Genomic DNA, 15,821 nt, shown 5'->3' with positions numbered 1-15,821 from the left:
ATATTACTTAACAGCTAAAGACTAGGAGGGGGGTACTCTTTCTGCCCCCTTCTGATGCCTATGTCAGAAGCTTTCTCTATCTCCTTTATACTTTAATAAAACTTTATTACACAAAAGCTCTGAGTGATCCAGCCTCATCTCTGGCTTTCATATCTATTGATCCTAAATCCTATGAGAAGACTTAGAGAAAATGATTGATTCTCATTGTAGTACTGTCCAATTTAAAAAAAAAAAAAATGGGTTTCTTAGAGAAAGAAGTGATCCTATGTCTGGGGAAGAAAATATACAAGATGAGCATGAACTGTCCTGAATTATCAGAGAGCAAGAGAGCTGTTAAGGGCCACTAGGGTCGTGTTCTGAGGACCCAAGATTCAACCTGCTGAGGCTTCCACTTGTCAATTGAAAATGGGACAATTTAGGATTTAATACAGCTAAGAGGTGTAATGGACTGAAACTCATCATAAATAAGTGTTAATTTTTAAAAACTGAGTAAATAACAGAAAAAGAACCAGGTGATTGCCCCACCTTTCCTATACAAACTGTACCATTGGGTAACCAATAGTAGATGAGAGGTAACATTACTTTGCAAAATTATTTCAGTTGAGAGTTAAATAAAATGCTAAAATTACATTATAACCATTTTTTAACCTCCAGTGGAAGAAGAAAAATTGAGCATAAATGGCTGGAACAGCAACAACAAAAAGTGAAAGCCAGAAATCAAATATTCTGTGCCTCCTATTGTTGTTGTTGTTTAGTTGCTAAGTCGTGTCTGACTCTTTTGCGAACCCCTGGACTGTAGCCCTTCAGGCTCCTCTGTTCATGGGATTTTCCAGGCAAGCATGTTGGAGTGGGTTACCATTTCCTTCTCCAATGTCTCTTATTAAAAAGTCTGTTATTATTTAAAGAACTTATCCAGTCTTTGTCTGACGCATGTAAAGTTGCACTGTGAGTTGCAGTGTTAAACTAATTCAGATTCTTGGAAACCTTCTAAGTCAAATTTTACATATTCTAAAATAGAGAAATTATGAAGAAAAAATAAAATGGTAGAGAGTAAATAACATAGTAAGCTAAAGTACGGTGTCTTGATAAACCATAAAGAAATTCAAAGAATTGACTGCTATAAATATTAGGATAATTATTAAGTATTGGAGGGATGACAGAAACTAGAATTGATTTGGAGCACCAAGAGAGTCTTCAGGAATGGCTGGGAAAATTATATTCCTTAATCCACACAGTGGATACAAACATATTCAGTGGATAATAATTTGTTTGATTGAAAATTTTAAAAAAAAATCATTTGACTGAATTTTCACAAAACTGGAAACAATCAAGTTTGAAATAAACATGGTTTTCTTGTGCTATTCTTTGTTAAGCAAACTTGTTTAATCATAGCATAGATTTTCTAAGAGTAAATGAAAGTCGACTATTCAATCCAATTTACATCTAGGATCCTCACTCTACTTCATTGATCATGTTATTTCCTTTTCAGGCAACTGGGGAAATAAACCACTAATGATATTCTACATATGAGAACAGAAGTCTTAGAGAATATGTGACTTTGACAATCAAATAATTGAACAGATTTAGAAAAATAATACAAAGCATCAACCTATATTTAGTGTTCTTTTCTCTACTAAGGTTTTGAAACCAAAGGGGAAAATGAGGGTGGCTACAATATACATTCTGTGAAAATAATGTGCCATTTTTGGCAGAGTAGTTTGTATTGCTCATTAAGTCACTACTATATGACTTCTTCATGCAATTAGTAACTGGTTAAGAAACAATCATTAAGAACATCGTCTACCAATTACTGCCCTTTCTCGTTAAATATTTAATTGTTTATTGGAACTAAGCATTAAAAGTTCTCCACATAAGTTCTGAAAGATAAAATGATGTATTTCTGAAGTGCCATTTCCTGCATCCAAGTTGCTTTCCTTTTATTTTCCCATGATCTCCGGCTCCTTTGAATGAATCAAAATCCTGGTGGGATTTTGTTTCAATATTTTCAGATTTTCTTAGGGAACCTTCCTAGGGAACAGCTCAGAAATTTTAAACTTCCTTTTACATAGTCAAAATTTTTCATGTGAAATTTTTGATGACCAAGCTACATTCTCTGATCCAGTATAAATCTTGGTTCCCACAAATTACTAAAATCTGACTTCAGTTTAATGATGACAATATTGAATGCTATAGTAATAGATACTTCTACCTATATGAAAAAACATGGTGGAGAATGGAAATCATTTATAAATATAATGGTTAAGAAATTTTTTTTCTGTAAAGAGACAGATAGTAATATTTTTGTATTTGCATACACATTCTCTGTGTGTATGCACACATATCACATTCTCTGTCCCAACCACTCAATTCTGTTGTCATACAGAAGGTGCCATAAACCTTGTGTGAAAAATTATACATGACTGTGTTCTAATAACACTTTATTTATAAAAACAGGTGACAGACTGGTTTTAGCCTGAAGCCTTCAGATTATCCACCTCTGATACTGAAGAAAAGCTCCTCTTTTTCTTTCATTAATTTATTAGTTTGTCCAGCAAACATATATTGTTTATCCCTTGTTGTGGTTCAGTCACTAAGTCATGTCAGACTCTTTGCGACCCCTTGGACTGCAGCATGCCATACTCCCCTGTCCTTCAAAATCTTCAGAAGTTTGCTCAGATTTATGTCCATTGAGTCAGTGATGCTATCTAGCCATCTCATCCTCTTCCACCCCCTTTTTTTTGCCTTCCATCTTTCCCAGAGTCAAGGTCTTTCCCAATGAGTCAGCTCTTTGCATCAGTTGGCCAAAGTATTGGAACTTCAGCTCCAGCATCAGTCCCTCGAGTGAATATTCAAGGTTGATTTCCTTAAGGGTTCTCTGTATGTCCCTAACATACTCTATTTGTGGTAGACTAACAATAAATGGATAAACAAGTGAATTTGTAGCGAGCACTGTGACAATAAATGTAAGAAGAAAATGAAAGACAAGGAGGTGGGGAGATATTGACTGCCAAGGCCTGGTTGAGAGGAGTATTTTATATGGTGGTTAGTGTAGCTTTCACAAATAGGTTACTAATAAGTGACCTGTAGTAGAGAAACGAAGCAAGAATGTGATAGAGTTAACTGAGTGCATAGAATGTTGGGCAAAGAACACCACATGTGTAAGTACCGTGAGACTGGAGCAAGTATATTATTGTCAAACTGCAAGACAGCTAATGTAGCAGAGATTAAAAGGAGAAAGGGAGAGAGTAGCAAAGTATAATCTGAAACGTGTATAAAGTGTGTATTGTAGGAATGGCATTTGGGGAGCACAGCATACAGTATTTTCATGGTATTTATAAAATTTGATTTTCTCTCTTGATAAGGTGCAGAACCACTGGAATTTATGAGTACTGAGGTGACATGATGCATTATGCTTTGTATGAATTGCCCTGGTTGCTTTATTGAGAAAAAGTGGTGGAGAGGCAAAAAGTGACAGCAGGGAGAAGTTTTAGGAGCTGTTGCCACAATTCAAGTGAAAAGTCATGGTGACTTAGGTGAAATCAGTCACTGTGTAGGTAGTGAGAAATTGTTTAAGCACTGATTATGATTATGTGAGTTTTGGGGAGTAAAGCCATAAAGCAATTACTATTAAACCCAAACTGAAAAGTGTAAGTGCATTCTTAAGAAAATTATCAGGGACTGTCAAATAGTTTTTTTGCATTAAGGTATTTTTATTTCTTTTAATGTAAATTAACATTCCCAAATAAAAGAAAGTGATCAACACTCGCAAAAAGATAGGCATCCTAAAGTTAATACATTTTATCAGTTTTCTGCTTGAAAAAAATTCTGGCAAATCTGGCTTCTTAAGCCAATCATCTGTTGATGGGCAATTGTTTCCATTTCATGGCTATTGTAAATAGTGCTGCTATGAACACTGAGGTGCATTGTATCATGTCAATACATGGTTTTTAAATTAATTTATATTTACAGTTTTATACTATAATCCTTTCCAAATTCTTTTTATTTATATAAGTTTAGGAAATGTTTTAAAAGGAATATTATAATGAACAAATAAATTTAATTTTCTTCCAATACTAACAATGTAAATGGTAAGTTAGATTGGCTTCTGATTTTCTTTTAAAGCTGGCAGGTGAGAAAGGGTGGGATGAAGGAGACCCACTGAGCTTGGTCTTGCTAGATTGCACTTTTGTAGTGATGCCACAAGGCAAGTATCTCAATACCTGAATTCTTGCTGCTCCAAAATATTTTGATGGCTGTCAGTAAAGTTGCCAGGAAGCAGGTTATGAATATATCTGATTACTTTGAAATTTATTTTTCTTCTTGTTTTTTCATTCCTTCCCCTCCCTCCCTTCCTCACTCCCTCTCTTCCTTCCTTCTTGTTTATTGCAGTAGATCTTTTTTCTATCATAACACTGTTAGTTGACCATGTCAGAACGATTAGAAGAGACAGTTCATTTGCATCAGTTGCTGTTTATATTCACAGCCACCGGTTGCACTGAAAAACACCCCATAATTCAAGAAGCCAGTGTAAAACAAATCCGATTAAGGACAACAGAGAAATGAAATATAAAATAAGGACAATTTATTATTTTGCTACACTCTTCTCTGTGATTTGTTTTCTGTCGGGAGCCGCCGGGATGCACCCAGTCCATGACAAGGACGAGAGAGGAACCTGCAAGGCAGCTCTTCCTCACACGGGGCTGCCCCGGGGGCCCAATATGTCCCCTCAGGAATCACCAGGACGTGCCCGGGCCCGGACAAGGCCACGGGACGAGAAAGGAATCTGCAAGGCAGCTCTTCCCCCCGAGGTTGTCCCGGGGGCCCGGTATGTCTCTTTCTTCTTTCTGTTTTACTGTTGTTGGGCTTTCTATTAATTTTTGGAAATATAATATATAGTAATAAGGCCTCCCTGGAAAAGTCCAAGCCTTTTTGGAAATGCTCATGATTGCTCTGGCTCAGAACACGACCATAAACATCAAGTCAGAAAAGAAAAGGCCACAGGTATAGTTTGGCTGCTTGCTTAAAAGATTATAATGTTCTAGAATAGAAAAGAGTAGAGGCATTTAGATTTAGAAGTAGATATACTGCTTTAGTTTACTTGCTCCTTGGTTGAGAGGGTTTTCATTATTGCTGTTTCTATGCTGCTATTTGTTCATTGTTTCCCTTTCTTTAAACAACATGGAAGATTATGGGTATTTTTGTAGAATTAAAAAGTGGGGTACATAGGATTTCAAAAGAAGATTTATATTACCCAGCTTCACTGCCATTATCTCACTATTAATAGAGGTGTTTTGCTGCTTTAGAGGTGTTTTTGCTGTTTGATAGTTAAACTTTGTAAACTGAGATTTTGTGGTTTCAGGTAAAGAAAAATATCAGGGTTTTCTCATGGTACTATTCTCAGAAATGTCAAACATGTTACTGTGACCCTTCCCATGTATTGTTTTATTGTCCAAAGAATTTACACTATACCTGAAATCTGTAGAACATTGTTTTGTTAGAATAAAAATGTTAGGCCATTGAGGCAAGAAGATTAATGTACGGGACATTTAAGAAAAAACCCTGTAATCGGAAACGTTCTAGATGAATGCATAGGGAAAAAACATGGGAAACAAAAATATTGACAGGAGCACGAAATCAATATCTGATGTAATATGTGGTGACTTAAGGGGGAGGTAACGTTCATTCTATAAAAACTGAGCCATCTTAAAAATAAAAAGCTGTCTCTTCTACGCAACCTTCTGTGTGTGTCTGTCTACTTCTTCGCTGATGCCACTCATCCCTTGGGTGATCCTGGACCCTCTGGACCTGGACCCCAACAGTTTTCACTATTGTTTTCTAAGTGACATGTATGTGCCAGGAGAAAATTATTAAAAAAAAAAAAAAAAGCAACAACAACAAATAACTAATTATTAGTCAGTAAAAAGGAGAGAGAGAGAAAAAAAAAATAATTGCAGTTACCCACAGGTGTTCTTTTCATGCACATTCTACTTAGCAGCAAGCTGATGTTGTCTGTTTTATATCCTCTCACATACTCTTGCTGAATTCTGCAGATTGCTTATAATGACTGAATTCTTGGGAATGCTTTAAGAAGCCTCTTCAAGTTTGAGCACTTTGCTCAGTAGGTTGCTTTGACAGAAAGTGCCAATTACTAGAAAAACACTAGAAAAAGGATGAAGAGAATTGGTGTCAAACATACACTCACACATACACACACACCCCTATACAAAGCATTTTATTAATATGAGTTAAAACGAATGAATGGATGATAACTTTGGAATCACAGTTTGGATTTTAGTACGGTTTATAAAAATATTCCTGAGACTAAACAGAGTTAAAGCAAAGGAATAAAAGAACTTTTAACATATATGCAAATCTTTAAATATAGACAAGTCTAAAGCTAATAGGAAATAATAATGATGGGAATTTTTAAAAATATCTATATATTCTTGAAATTTATGTCCATTGTACAAATGTAGTGCAATCTACAGCCATCTAATGAATTTATAATCACAAATATTGTTCCTTTAAACATTCATAAGATATAAAATTGTTATTCAAGTATGAAAATTTCCATTTCAATAGAAAAATGCTAGGAATACACAAAATGAAAAGTGTAGGGTTATTACTTTTAAGAGAAAAAATATATATGCTACCTATTATTCTCATCAAGGAATAGTAATACTGTTTAGTTATTTATATCAGAACTTGACAATAGTGCAACATGAAAGGAAACTACATATTTCTGTGGCTTAAGAACAATATATAAATATTCTTCTTATATCACCATCTTACCTTGATGAAATTTTAGAATATTAATAAGTGAAAGTTGCTTAGTCATGTCTGACTCTTTGCAATCCTATGGACTGTAGCCCCCCAGGCTCCTCAGTCCATGGGGATTCTCCAGGCAAGGATACTGGAGTGGGTTGCCATGCCCTCCTCCAGGACATCTTCCCAAACCAGGGCTTGAACCCAGGTCTGCCACATTGCAGGCAGATTCTTTACCAACTGAGCGACCAGGGAAGCCCAAGAATACTGGAGTGGGTAGCCTGTCCCTTCTCCAGGGGAATTTCCTGACCCAGGAATTGAACTGAGGTCTCCTGCATTACAGGCAGATTCTTTACCAACTGAGCTTCTAGGTAAGCCCAGAATATTGATATACTGAGACAATTTGCATTCTCACTAAAATATTTTAAAACTATGATTTTTGTTTACATCAGAAACTTTCAGTTCAGTTCAGTTCAGTCGCTCAATTGTGTCTGACTCTTTGCAACCCCATGAATCACAGCACGCCAGGCCTCCCTGTCCATCACCAACTCTCGGAGTTTACTCAAACTCATGTCCATCGAGTTGGTGATGCCATCCAGCCATCTCATCCTCTGTCGTCCCCTTCTCCTCCTGCCCCCAATCCCTCCCAGCATCAGAAACTTTAAGGTCAAATAATACAATCTATTTTGTCAACTGATGGGGTGTAGTTAGGGAGAAAGCAATCTGATCTCTGTATAAATGTGTTTAATAAGGAAGTTGATACAACTATTCCTTTCTTTGATAATATTCTGCTTCCTATAAAATGGACCCAACTACAGTAATAACACAGATAGCAAATAGTAAAAATAGTAACTGTTCAAATAAAGGAAAAATGGGGGCTTATTTAAAATGTAAGATATTTTAATGAAACCAAGTTATATTCAATATGATTAAATTGCTAATTTTATCAATAAAACAATTAAATGGACGAACTGAGAAAATATACTTTGAAGGGATATATATAAAGCAATAAAACTAAATAATGTCATTTTAAAAACAAGGAAGGGCTGAAGAAACTAGAATAATAAGTAATAGAGTAATGAATAAAAAATACTTCCCATTTCTTACACCCTTTAATACATGGAATTTCAAATCTTGAAATTTTAAATGCATATAAATGATTGTATGTATTGGATATTAACCCTTTGTCAGTCGTATCATTTGCAACTATTTTCTCACATTCAGTATATTGTCTTTTCATTTTTTTTTTTTTTTTACTTTATGTGTTGTGCAAAAGCTTTTAAGCTTAATTAATGCTCACTTGTTTATTTTTGCCTTTATTTAATTTAATTTAGGAAAGTGAAAGTGAAAGTGAAAGTCGCTCAGTCATGTCCAACTCTTTGCGACCCCATGGACCACACAGTCCATGGAATTCTCCAGGCCAGAATACTTCTCCATGGATCTTCTCAACCCAGGAATTGAACCAGGGTCTCCTGCCTTGCAGGCAGATTCTTTACCAACTGAGCTATCAGGGGAACCCCAAAACTTACTTTAGGAGACAGATCCAAAAAATATTGCTGTGATTTAAATCAAAGAGTGTCTGCCTGTGTTTTCTTCTAGGAGTTTTATAGTATCCATTTTGACAAGCAGGTCTTTAATCCATTTGCATTTATTTTTGTATACATTGTTAGAGAGTATTTTCACTTCATTCTTTTGCATGCAGCTGCCAGTTTTCCTAGGACCACTTATTGAACACTGTCTGTTCTCTACTGTATATTCTTGCCTCTTTTGTCATAGATTAATGGACCAGAGTGTGGGTTTCTGTCTGGGCCATCCTGTTCCATTTATCCATGTGTCAGTTTCTGCATTAGTGCAATATTGTTTAGGTGATTGTAGCTTTGGGGTATAGTCTGAGGTCAGGGAGAGTCATTGCTCCTGCTCTATTCTTCTTTCTAAAGACTGTTTTGGCTATTTGGGGTCATTTGGGTTTCCATATAAATTTCAAAATTATTAAAACTAAAAGCTGGTTCTTTAAAAACTTAAGCAAAACTGATAAACCTTTCTTGAGACTTATCAAGGAAAAAGAGAGAGTGCCCAAATCAATAAAATTAGAAATGGAAAAGAAGTTACAGTTGACAGCACAGAAATACAAAGGATCATAAGAGAGTACCATGAGCTATTACATGCCAGTAAAATGGACAACCTGGAAGAAATGAACAACTTTTTAGAAATGTACAATGGGATGAATTAGGAGATAGGGAATGACATATATACTCCACTATGCATAAAATAGATAAGTAATGAGAACCTACTATATAGCACAGGGAATTCTACTCAAAGCTCTGTGGGGACCTAAATGGGAAAGGAATATAAAAATGAAGGGATAACTGATTCAGTTTGCTATATAGCAGAAACTAGGATGATATTGTAAAGCAACTATACCCCAATATAAACTAATTAAAAAAAAAAAAAAAAAGACAATCAAAGTTTCCTGGGAATCTGTCCCATGATGGACAATCTTCCACTGAATCCTGGGCAAAGCAAATGAAATTCTCACTACAGAAACATTTATAGAATGTTTCTATAAATGTCTTGTGCACTGGGTCACTAGGAACTTTTTAATTTGTTATGTGAAAGTTACAGAATTGTGTTATAGCAGAAAATTAAGGGATGGTATTTTTGTAATAATACAAATAATGAATTATATTGTATACTTGAAACTAATATAAGATTATATGTCAACTATACCTCAATTTGAAAAAAATAAAAGAGAATTTCTTAGGTTAGTCATCTGGGTTTCCCTAATGATTTATTTCTTCTCTTGCTACAGTTTGTTAAATTCAAAAGGAAGAGGAAAAAATTATATATAATCCTTAAGTTTTAGCTTTTTGATTTGCAAGTAGTTTAAACAGAAATTTCTTCAGGCTTTATAATCTTTCTGTATTTCTTCTTGGTCAGAAGCAAGCATAATTTCTCCTTGATTCTCTGTCTGCTATATAGCTTTGTCACAATTTTGAACTGCATTAAATTATGTCCAAGTTTGTTTGTTTTTTAGATTTACTCAGCAGGAATGTAAAGGATTTCCTATGTCATTCTTTAAGGCTTTCAAAGCTAGACTTTGAGACTGACTATACCTTTATAATCAACTTTCAAAAAGTATGTGTCAAATGGGCAGCTTCGCTTAGCAACAGTTTCACTTTTACACAATTTAATGTATTCCCAAGTGAGAAAAGGAACCTACAAGCATTTTGCAGGCCTTCTGAGAAACATAGCTTTAAAATTTTTCATGCAGTCATTTAAATATAGGCAAAATAAACCAACTTGAGCCTATTTTTCACCTGAATTCCTATTAGAAAGATCCATTTATAAACGGTGTATATGTGTGGGCTCAGTTGTGTCTGACTCATTGTGATCCCATGGACTGCAGCCCCCCAAGATTATCTGTCCCTGTAATTTATTTAGGGAAGAATACTGGATTGAAATGCCATTTCCTCCTTCAAGGGATCTTACTGGCCCAGGAATCAAACCCTTGTCCCCTCTGTCTCCTGCTTTGGCAGGTGAGTTTTTTTTTACCACTGAGCCACCTGGGAAGCTCATTTAAAAATGGGGATGGGGCTGAACATATATATTGAAAGATATTAGGGAAATAGAAATTCAATTTAGCACTAGGAAACCCAACGATAGACTCAGAGATAACTTTCTCCTCCATTTTCTAGAAAAAACTATAGGTGGTGCAGTGATAAAGAATCCACCTGTCAATATAATAGATTCAAGATACATGGGTTCTATCCCTGTGTTAGAAAAATACCCTGGAGTAGGAAATATCAATCCACTCCAGACTCTTACCTGGCAAATTCCATGGACAGAGAGGCCTAATGGACTACAGTCCATAGGGTTGCAAAGAGTCAGACACGACTGAGCACATGCATAAGCAAATAGAACTGCTTTGAGTGTTGGAAGAACTGAGCTATAGAGAATATCTCATTTCATTAGAATTATGATAATAAAGGAAACTTCCTTTTTTGCTTACATTAAAAGATATAAATTGGCAGCATGTTGTTCTGTACCTGTATGTTTAAGCCTCACTCCTCAATTCTCCCCTTCACCCATGATGCACACCATGAATCATAAAATATAGGGTCTACATTTTCTAGCATCTGACTTTTCCTACTTCTGAGGAAATTAAAAGAGGAGAATTTATCAGGGTTTTCAGAAAGGACTTGAATCTGCTCACTCTCAGAGAGGATTGGTGAAGTCTACTGTATGATTATGCTCTTTGCTGTTCAACTTCAGCTTCTTCAGCATTACTCGTTGGGGCATAGACTTTGATTTCTGTGATATTGAATGGTTTGCCTTGGAAATGAATAGAAATGATTCTGTCATTTTTCAATTTGCACCCAACTGCTGCACTTTGGACTCTTTTGTTGACTAGGAGGGCTACTCCATTTCTTCTAAGGGATTCTCACCCACAGTAGTAGATATAATGGTTATCTGAATTAAATTCACCCATTCCAGTTCATTTTAGTTCACTAATCCTTAAAATATTGATGTTCACTTTTGCCACCTTCTGTTTGGCCACTTTCAATTTACCTTGATACATGGACCTAACATTCCAGGTTCCTATGCAATATTGTTCTTTACAATCTCTGACTTTATTTCTATCACCAGTCACATCCACAACTGGGCACTATTTTCACACTGGCCCAGCCTCTTCATTCTTTCTGGAGCTATTTCTCCACTCTTCCCTATTAACATATTGGGCATCTATTGATCTGGGAAATTCATCTTTCAGTTTCATATTTTTAGCCTGCTCATAGGGCTCTCAAGGCAAGAATATTGAAGTATTTTGCCAATCCCTTCTCCAGTGAATCATGCTTTGTCATAATTTCTAGAACTAACAGCAAAAAAAAAAAAAAAAAGTATTTTTCATCATATGGTACTAGAATGCAAAAGTAGGAAGTCAAGAAACACCTGGAGTAACAGGCAAATTTGGCCTGGGAGTACAAAATAAAGCAGGGCAAAGGCTAACAGAGTTTTGCCAAGAGAACACACTGGTCATAGAAAACACCCTCTTCCAACAACACAGGAGAAGAATCTACACGTGGACATCCCCAGATAGTCAATACTGAAATCAAATTGATAATATTCTTTACAGCCAAAGATAGAAAATTTCTATACAGTCAGCAAAAACAAGACCATAGCTGACTGTAGCTCAGATCGTGAATTCCTAATTGTGAAATTCAGGCTTAAATTGAAGAAAGTAGGAAAAACCACTAGACTCTTCAGGTATGACCTAAATCAGTCTCTTATGATTATACAGTGAAAGTGACAAATAGTTTCAAAAGCTTAGATATGGTATATAGAGTGCCTTAAGAACTATGGACAGATGTTTGTAACATTGTACTGGAGGCAGTGATCAAAACTATCCTCAAGAAGAAGAGATGCAAAAAGGCAAAATGGTTGTCTGAGGAGTATGTGTGTTAATCACTCAGTCATGTCTGACTCTTTGGGACCCCATGGATAGGGGCCTTCCAGGCACCACTGGAGTGGGTTGCCATTTCCTTCTCCAGGGGATCTCCCTGACCCAGGGATCAAACTGGGGTCACCCGCACTGCAGGCAGACCCTTTAGCTTCAGAGACACTAGGGGGGAGGTTTGTGTCAAGGCTGTAGATTGTCCCCTTTCTTATTTAGCTTTATATGCAGAGTACATCATGCAGAATGCTGGACTGGATGAAACACAAGCTGGAACCAAGATTGCAGGGAGAAATATCAATAACCTCAGATACACAGATGAAACCACCCTTATGGTAGAAAACAAAGAGGAACAAAAGAGCCTCTTGATGAATGTGAAAAAGGAGATTGAAAAAGCTGGCTTAAAATTCAACATTCAAAAAATGAAGATCCTAGCATCTGGGCCCATCACTTCATGGCAAGATGGAGAAACAATGGAAACTGTGACAGACTTTATCTTCTTGGGTTCCAAAATCACTGCAGGTGGTGACTTCAGTCATGAAATTAAAACATGCTTGCTCCTTGGAAGAAAATTTATGGCCAATCTAGACAGCATATTAGAAAGCAGAGACATCGCTTTGCCAACAAAGGTCCATCTATTCAAAGCTATGGTTTTTCCAATACTCATGTATAGATGTGAGTGTCAGAACATAAAGAAAGCTGAGCACTGAATAATTGATGCTTTTGAACTGTGATGTTGGAGAAGACTCTTGAGTGTCCCTTGGACTGCAAGGAGATCAAACCAGTCAATTCTAAAGGAAGTCAGCTCTGAATATTCATTGGAAAAACTGATGCTAAAGCTGAAGTTCTAATCTTTTGGCCAGCTGATGTGAAGAATTGACTCCTTAGAAAAGACCTTGATGCTGGGAAAGATTGAAGGCAGGAGGAGAAGGGGACAACAGAGGATGAGATGGCTGGGCGGCATCACCAACTCAATGGACATTGAGTTTGAGCAAGCTCTGGCAGTTGGTGATGAACAGGGAAGCCTGGCATGCTGCAGTCCATGGAGTTTCAAAGTGTTGGACATAAATGAATGAGTGAACTGAACTGAGCTGATTTTCTTTGCCTGAGTTTTTCCCATTGCCCTGTATAATTTCAGCTCTTTTGAGGTTCAAGCTAGTAAAATTTTATTATCATGAGTTAGTGAGAGATACTTGAATAGTTTTATCCAGTTAAAATGTGTTTCCATATTAAAGAAAAGTATTCTTAATTCTTACTGTCTACTGTTTCTAACAGAGTATCATCTTGTGAAATCAGTCCTGAATATTCATTGAAAAGACTGAGGCTGAAGCTGAAACTCCAATATTTTGGCCACCTAATACGAAGAACTGACTCATTGGAAAATACCCTGATGCAGGGAATGATTGAAGGCAGATAGTTGGTGGCATCGCAGACTCAATGCACATGAGTTTCAGTAAGCTCCGGGAGTTGTTGATGGACAGGGAAGCCTGGTGTGCTGCAGTCCATGGGGTCGCAAAGAATCAGACATGACTGAGCGACTGAACTGACTGAAAACCTGTTTTATCATAGTTGTTCAGAATACTCCTCCCATCTGAATAAGGTTTAGGGATTATTTTTTTTTTGGGGGGGTCATTATATATGGCAGTATTTTCTCTAATGTTATTTTAAAGAGATATGCCAAAAGCCCTCTTACATAGGTATATTTTTATTTCTGCCTTGTCTTCCATATATATGAGTGTTTTTAATGGTGTATTTTCATGTTTCTGTTGCTTTAGAAAATAACAATAATGGTTTTGTTAGCAATAATAACCAAAATGGTTTTATAATTATTTTCTACTTATTTTCTGATTGTTACCAGTGGACTTTTTGGTTGAATGTTGTTTTAATTCTCTCAATTTATCATATCTATGTTTTTAACTCTTCTGGAGACCCTGATTCAATTATTTTATTTAATTTTATGGAGACTTTATCTATATATTTTCTGAGGGATTTCATCCATAATATTAATTTCCTTCTCCAGGGGATCTTCCCAATCCAGGGATTGAACCCAGGTCTTCCACACTGCATTCAGACTCTCTACCATCTGAACCACCAGGGAATCCCTATATCTATATATTTTCTGAGGGATTTAATCTATAATGTACTTATTTTTTATTCACTCCAGGGAGTAGAGGAGTTAGAGATATGCTTCTGCTGTTTTTGTAGACATTCTAGGTGAAATTTTGAGTAAGACAATATAAAGATAATGCCCATTTCTGAAAGACACTTTACTATGGAGAATGATTATGGGAGAACACCAAAGGAAAGTATCATTCTATATTTCAAAGATTTCTTAGGAAAAAAAAACTATTAGAGATGTTGATGTAAATAATTCCTTAAACTTTTTACATTTCTTAAACTATATATCACGATGTTTTGTAGTCACAAGGAAATATGGGACTTGTTTCACAAATTTAAAAAAAAAATGAATTTGTAAGTACAGATGAAAACTTGTCAAATAAACAGAACCTATTTGTGCATAACTGGCTGGTAGCATCTTAAAATTTTCACTTAAGCAATGGGAGGCTCAGGTTTGTGAGTCTTAGTAATTGAGACCATTATTCTACTAAAGGCATAAAGGCTCTAGGGCTTCCCAGATGGGACTAGTGGTAAAGAACCTGCATGCCTATGCAGGAGACTTGAGAGATATGGGTGCAGTCCCTAGGTTGGGGAGATCCCCTGGAGAAGGGCATGGCAACCAACTCTAATATTCTTGCCTGAAGAATCCAATGGACAGTGGAACCTGGTCCATAGGGTCTCAAAGATTTGTACACTACTGAAGAGATTTAGCAGCAGCAGCAGCATAAAGGGTCTAAAGGAAAGATTTTAAGGGACAAAGTACATTAGAATTCAAAGTTTATTACTTTTCAACTTGATATCTCTAGAAAGAGAATTTGTAATAGTTGTGATTTCAGGCTGTTCCAAAGTTGTAAATTTATGCTAACCACAAATTCTTCACTACAAAACTACTCAGCTTTATGAGAAGGACAAAGCAAGCTGGATATCTTTAAGATATTTTTAATCAAGCAGTGGATATAAAATAATTTGTTAATGTAGCCTTCAATTACAGAACAGTCTGTATTTTTAAACAAATAGAAAAATCACCATTCAAGATTCAATATTCTAATTTTTGTTTTTGCTTAACACCCAAAATGCTCTTGCTTCATACTAAGGAGGTTAAAATCAATAGATTCTATTTTCTCTCATTTCATTATTGTTATGATGCCTCTTAGAAGATATAGCATGAGGCCTGTCAACATGTCATATATGCAAGACATTCCCAAATAATTTGAAAATCATTTCTAGCCTGAATGTCTAAGCATACTCAATCATCTTGAATTATTAGCTCTATTTTATGTGTAAGAGCTTTCTGACCTTTCTGAAACTTAAGCATTCTCATTTTATATTTTCTATTGAAATACTCAGACTATAATAAACAGTTTTATATAATGTTAAATAATACATATAGAAATTTCTGTGTATGTAGAAAATGAAATTCATTATATTTGGCTAAAATTAATTTGGCCAAATGCAACTTGGTAAGCATAAAAATATATTAGTCAAC

The sequence above is a fragment of the Cervus elaphus genome, chromosome 31 (assembly GCF_910594005.1).
Source record: "Cervus elaphus chromosome 31, mCerEla1.1, whole genome shotgun sequence".
In the NCBI taxonomy this organism is placed as follows: Eukaryota; Metazoa; Chordata; class Mammalia; order Artiodactyla; family Cervidae; genus Cervus; species Cervus elaphus.
This window is presented reverse-complemented; position numbering follows the sequence as displayed.